Source organism: Lissotriton vulgaris, chromosome 1_1, assembly GCF_964263255.1.
Source record: "Lissotriton vulgaris chromosome 1_1, aLisVul1.2, whole genome shotgun sequence".
In the NCBI taxonomy this organism is placed as follows: domain Eukaryota; kingdom Metazoa; phylum Chordata; class Amphibia; order Caudata; family Salamandridae; genus Lissotriton; species Lissotriton vulgaris.
In genome coordinates this window covers 50228384-50234355 of record NC_141685.1, presented here as the reverse complement: position 1 = coordinate 50234355, position 5972 = coordinate 50228384, and positions in this window count along the sequence as shown.

The following is a 5972-nucleotide window of genomic DNA, read 5'->3' as shown; positions in this document are numbered from 1 at the left end:
AATGCGCAGTGATCAACATAGAACGAGTAGCTCGTGCTTTATCCCGATCTGTAGGAAAATCCTCATCTGACTCATAAGGAGCAGAAGAAAAAATAGACAGAGGCGGAGAACGATCTATTCAGAATAGGATAGAGTGGTCGCCGAACAGCGTATTGGCCAGTTACCTGTAAATGGCGCTCCCTCTCTTCTCTCTCTTTTAGTTCTTTTATTTAATTATTTTTAATTTCTAATGCTTTCGCATGGATGTTCTTTCGCTGTTCTTTTTCAATCTAGGCTTGTTTACGCTTCATTTGTTCACGCACTTCTTTTGCCCACATTCGCACACAGTCAAACATATCTTGCCTAGTCTTTCACTCAAACCTACATTGTTCCACATACTGAATCTTTCGCAAATCAAATGACCCATGCATAGGCCAACACAACACAGTATCCTTATGAGTATATTTATTCCATAACGTACTGTACATTACAGAAGAAATACCATATTTAATCTACATATCACTATTAAGCGACCCCTCCGGGGCGGCCGGTTGTACTTCATCAAGTCTCAAACTGGTACCACTACAAAAGCAACATATCCTACGAAGTGTGCTAGAAACAGGCATGCCAATAAAAGTGCAAAATATGCAGTATAATAACCAAAGTAGCACTTAAGGTACCTTTAGTACAATGTGCCATTCAAATCAAGTCAAATATAGAAAAGTCTCCTCATTACCTGCCTATATAAATTGCAATTTATATATACATCACATACAAATCCAAAGTTGGCCAACACAAATTCCAAAAGCCACAGTAAGTGTGGCTAAACTAGCTTACCAATCCCAGTCATCAAAACCAACAACAAGCACCACAGAACAACTCTTACCAATCACTTGGTGTCCAGGTTCCAACTGCCAGTTCTCAAAATCGACCAAATGGTCACTGCACTGCGAATCAACAGAAGAGATCGCAGTCGAGCACTGGCACCACCTGGATGGTCAGATCAGAAAGAAAGGAAAAACACTGTGGTTGCCAAGACTCGGGTCTCCTCGGGCAGCAATCGCGTCCAAAGCGAGATTCCAATCCTTCGTTTCGACTACCCCTTCAGGCATCCGAGTCGCCGATGAGCCCCGTGTTGGAGCGCCAATTTGTAGAGGTGGGCTAGGAGTTCGCCCTTCTCTACACAAGTCCCCAGACCAATAGGATAGAAGTTGGCACAGAAACTGGAATAGAAAATACAAAGTTTATTAAACCTCATGAGGTGGAACTACATTCACACAACACCCTTCGGAGTGTATGAAGTAGCACACCGAATAGAAGAAGCTTGGTCCTTTTATACCCACACAGGGGCTCAAAAGAAGGCGGTACAAGTACAAGAAGGTCTTAGGTACATATAAGGTCATACAGAAAAGGCTCAGTCAACAAATGGGAGGATCTAGCAGTTGCTAATCCTCGTGAACACATCCTGACAGTTACATACTAGCGACAGCTGCAAGCTCAACTGAGCATGTGCGAAGCAGAAGAGCCTAAATATAACCTGTCTCTAGGCAAATTTCAAGAGCAGATAACAGCAAGGTAGGACAGATCACATGGCACGCACATGGTAGCACATGGCAAAATGGCTGCCAGAAATACAAAATGGATTCCAGAAAACGGACAAGATAGCCTCTAAATACAAGATGGCTTCTGCTAATGCTAACCCAATCGCTGCCAAATTACAACACTAGGGTCTATCGTAGCATTTCACAGAGGGAAAATGCATATAGAGTTATGACACAATGGTATTACATGCCCGCTCGACTGCACAAAATGTTCCCTGCAACGTCCCCCTTGTGCTGGAGGTGTTCGAATGCATCTAGAGACTTCATTCACATTTGATGGGATTGTCTGCTCCTGACCCTGCTCTGGAAGGAAGTCCTTAGTCATATTAAGGAGGTACTGTGCTACCCCCTGCCTGAGTCCACAAATACGATCCTTTTGGGCCTTAAACCTGATAACCTAAAATCACTCACTCACAGCGATTGGACTATAGCACTTCACATGCTTGGGGCGGCAAAACAACTTATAGCACTATATTGGAAAAAAGCGGAGACTCCCCCAATTGCCGCTTGGTTCGTGTGCTTGTGTATGTAATAACTATGGAACTTTTTACAGCGTGACTGCAATCACGAGACACCCGCTTCACTGCTGTTTGGAGACCCTTAGTTAAATACCTCTGTAAAATAGAACATGCACGTTATTTACCCTCCAAGCTTAGAGCGCTGCGACTCTTTGAGGATGCTATACTCCCGCCAGATCCTAACAGGCTTCTCACATAATTAGAACAGTCGTGCACACCAATCCCTTCAATAAGCATTAAGGCCTTCATTCTCCACACCTGACACCATCACACACCTAATCCCGTCCGTCCACCCAACCACCTACGTTGCTGTATACCTCTCCTTTCTACTATCTCTTTTTCCGACCCTTTTCTGTCCATCTCCCGCTATCCACTTTATATGGGCCTCTAGCCCGTGTTCTCAATGTTATTGGTTTTAAACAGGTCATGAGACTTCTCACAACACGCTAATATTGTTATATGTACTAGATCACTCGGCCGGCCTAACATGGGTTGTAGGCGACATGCTGTGTTCCAACTAGTTTATTAATGCCTTTTTCTATGCTGGGAAACACTTGAAAGCAACGCGGCTAGCCCTAAATGGGTTGTGGGCTTAATGCTGTGAACATCTGGACATATGTTCTACTCCTGATTTAGACAATAAAACTGATTTTTTTTAAAAAGATATTTCAATATGTTTGACAAAAACAATAGGTGCATTTCATGACAATAGTGAAATGGGAAATAACAGGAACAAATATTCACACCACATTACAAAAATATTACAGACTACATTTCGGCAATATAGGAAATACTGAGGTTCATGTACTAATAATCAATTTGGTAAAAAGTGGTTGCTTGTAGACTAAGCACACTACTGTGTCTGCGATTGCTTTTAAATAAAAGCATTTTTAATGCACCCCATTTTACTTTCAGATTCACAAATGTCCCCTTGGGTTACTACCTCCTGTTACTGTTTTTCAGCCCACATATGGTTTCAAAGCTTGATACATACCTTAAGGATGTATTAAATATTCAGAAGGGAAACTATTAACATTCCCCTTCCAATTTCTAAATTGTTAAATGGGCTTAGAACATTTCAAAAAGGGGTTTAGCATTTGCAAACTCTGTGAATTACCGAACCAGTGGATTTTTTTAACAATAAAACCCTTGGTACATGAGGCCATTTTTCTCAATTCTATCCAAATTAAGTTTGCTAATAATGTTGGTTGAATGATAAAAGGTGTACGTACCTATTTAGGGTTAGTGTTGCTTCAGATTAAATAAAAACAACCACACATAACTTACACAATACTTAAAGACAGAATTTCTGACATCCTGCTTTAACGTTTTGTTAAATATATTTGCAAATGTTGTCACTTAAACAGAAAAGCGGCTAAAGCGGTCTCTGGACATAAAATAGGATGTAATCATAATCTTTAGATACATTTTCTGAGTTTCAGGAACAATGTGTGTTTTCCGGGTTTAATCTAAACCACTATAATAAACACATTCAATCCTTTTAGATTTGATCTGTTTGTACTGGTTTCTATTACAGACAATAATCTAGATTCAGACCAAGGATCAATTCCACCCATGGCTTTTAAAGTCTATTTATCAATGATCTCTATCAGTGTTATCGCAAATAAAACTGTAATAGAACTGATCTGAGAGATGGACCTTCAAGTATTATGCTCAGTCAATTTATTGAACAAACTATGGAGTTAAAATCGAAATAGATTAGATCCACAAGCATTGCCTGACCACTGTATTTTACATCAATAGATTACTTATCAGTACATTTTCTCTAAGTACAATTCAGTCATCTTCTATATTTTGCGGAGTTCGTGCAGGGTCTGTTTGAACTCTTTTAAAATATGGCATTTAAATTTCCAAAAGTTCAGGAATTCTAGTTTCAAGCCTGGTCAAACCTTAATGAATGCTATACCAAAAGATGCCCTTCTGTTCCTATATTTTATTGTGCACAATGATTCAGAAATGGCATGTTTTTGCTTTCTGAGGTAAAATTCAAAACATAATTATTGTTGTTGCCATCTAAAAAAATTATCACTAATTAGGAAGATAGCAACAAGTGGTCCTGCGATGCTTGCTGGAATGGGAAGTGTTTAATTAGAAGGTCGATTGAATTAAAGTTTAGGTGGCAATTTCGCAAAAGTGTATGGATGTTGTATATATTTAAAATTGTTGATCTCCAAAAGGCCTAAATCAATAAATTGAATTGAAATTCAAGTTTATCATTTGAATCCTATTGGTGGAAAAGATGTGATTTTGAACATGAGGAGGTTCCTTTCCAGAAAGCATTCAGGTTGTAATCATGAAACAAAGAATGCTGAGGAGGTTAAAATATTCAAATTGAATTCTAATTACTTATGAAATGTTCATTGTTCAATATATTTCTCTTAGTATTTTAATGTGCGGACTTTATTGCTTTAGGAAAATAATTAGTATTTGTTTTTCTATATGTAGGAAGCATTACATTAATGACATCACTGTATCCTACCTTCTTTCCTTTCCTGTTCTTTATGAACGTTTCTATTGTTGAACTTTAAAGATTGCCCGAAATTAAGAATTGTGCTCTACCTAACTTTGCTGTGTTACAGTATGTTGATTTTTATGTACAACTTTTGTCAATTATGTGTATAGCAACTGATGCTTTGTTTTGCTTTAATAACCAGCTTATGTTTATTAGGTTTTATTATTCAATAAAATGTTTCAAACACAACAAATTGTAGTTGATATGTGTTTACAACTGCAGCATTTTTGTTGTATGGGCACTTTCAAAGGGGCCAAAAAGATGGTCTGCGGGATGACGGAGGACCACATTGGCATCAGCAGAGATAGGTTTGGGTAGGTGATTGGGGGTATATGTAAGGTTGGAGTAGGGGAACAACGCATGTACATTGTGTCGACTGTGACTCCTGGAGTTATTGTGAGGGATACTATGCTACCCTGTAAATGAAACCCCAAGTGATTATTATCAACAAACTTCATTCAGTTTTATATAAGAAAACCATAAAAGTCATACATAAAATGATGAAACATCAGGTGATGCAAACACTTTCTTGGATGCTGTTCTAAATCTGCCCAACTGTGACTTGTTGTCTCCTGTCTGATGTTATGATCTGATAATACCAGGTAGTTGAGTGTGACTAACTGAGAAAGCATGCCTCACGTTCAGCGTGTGGAGTGCTGCCATGCTGCTCCTTCTCCAGCCTCCTCAATGTGCCTCAACCACTCCCGGGGCAGCTCTGCCGTAGGAGGCCTTAAGTAAGCCGACACTGCAGCTCCGGTCATGAAAGCAATAATGGTGTATACGCTGCTCCTGTCTTACCTCATTTTCTTTGCAATTAACTCCCCTCTGCACAATTAATAGTAAAATTCTGCTGCGGATGTTTGTAAACACACTGGTGCTGATGGTGCACCGAGGTTAGTGCCGAGGGAAACCCCGAAGAAAATGCATCGTTTTGTTCTTGGCTAAACTTGATAGGGCCGCAAACGCTGGTTTTCCCGGGCAGCCGGTGGTGGTAAGCGGAGCCGGTGGGAAGCGGAGCCAAGTGCAGCCAAGTGCGGCCGGGCGCTGCTGCTGAGACCGGGTTACAGCGGTCTCTTGGAGCCTTTACCTGCCTGTCTGTCTGGTGATTACCGGCTAGGAAACGCCAACTATTGCCTTTGGAATCTCCTCTGGTGGGACGAGGGTCCCAGGGGATATGCTGCTCTGTCTGCATTGTTTGCCCTGCCCGCACCTCCATCTTCACTCTGGGGAGGACTGCAACCCCCAGAGTGCACCATTCCATATCACAGCTACCTCGAGTGAGGGAGAGGCGTGGCCATCGTGTTATAGCGGTGCCGCTCCTCTCGGCGGTCTCTCAGAGTC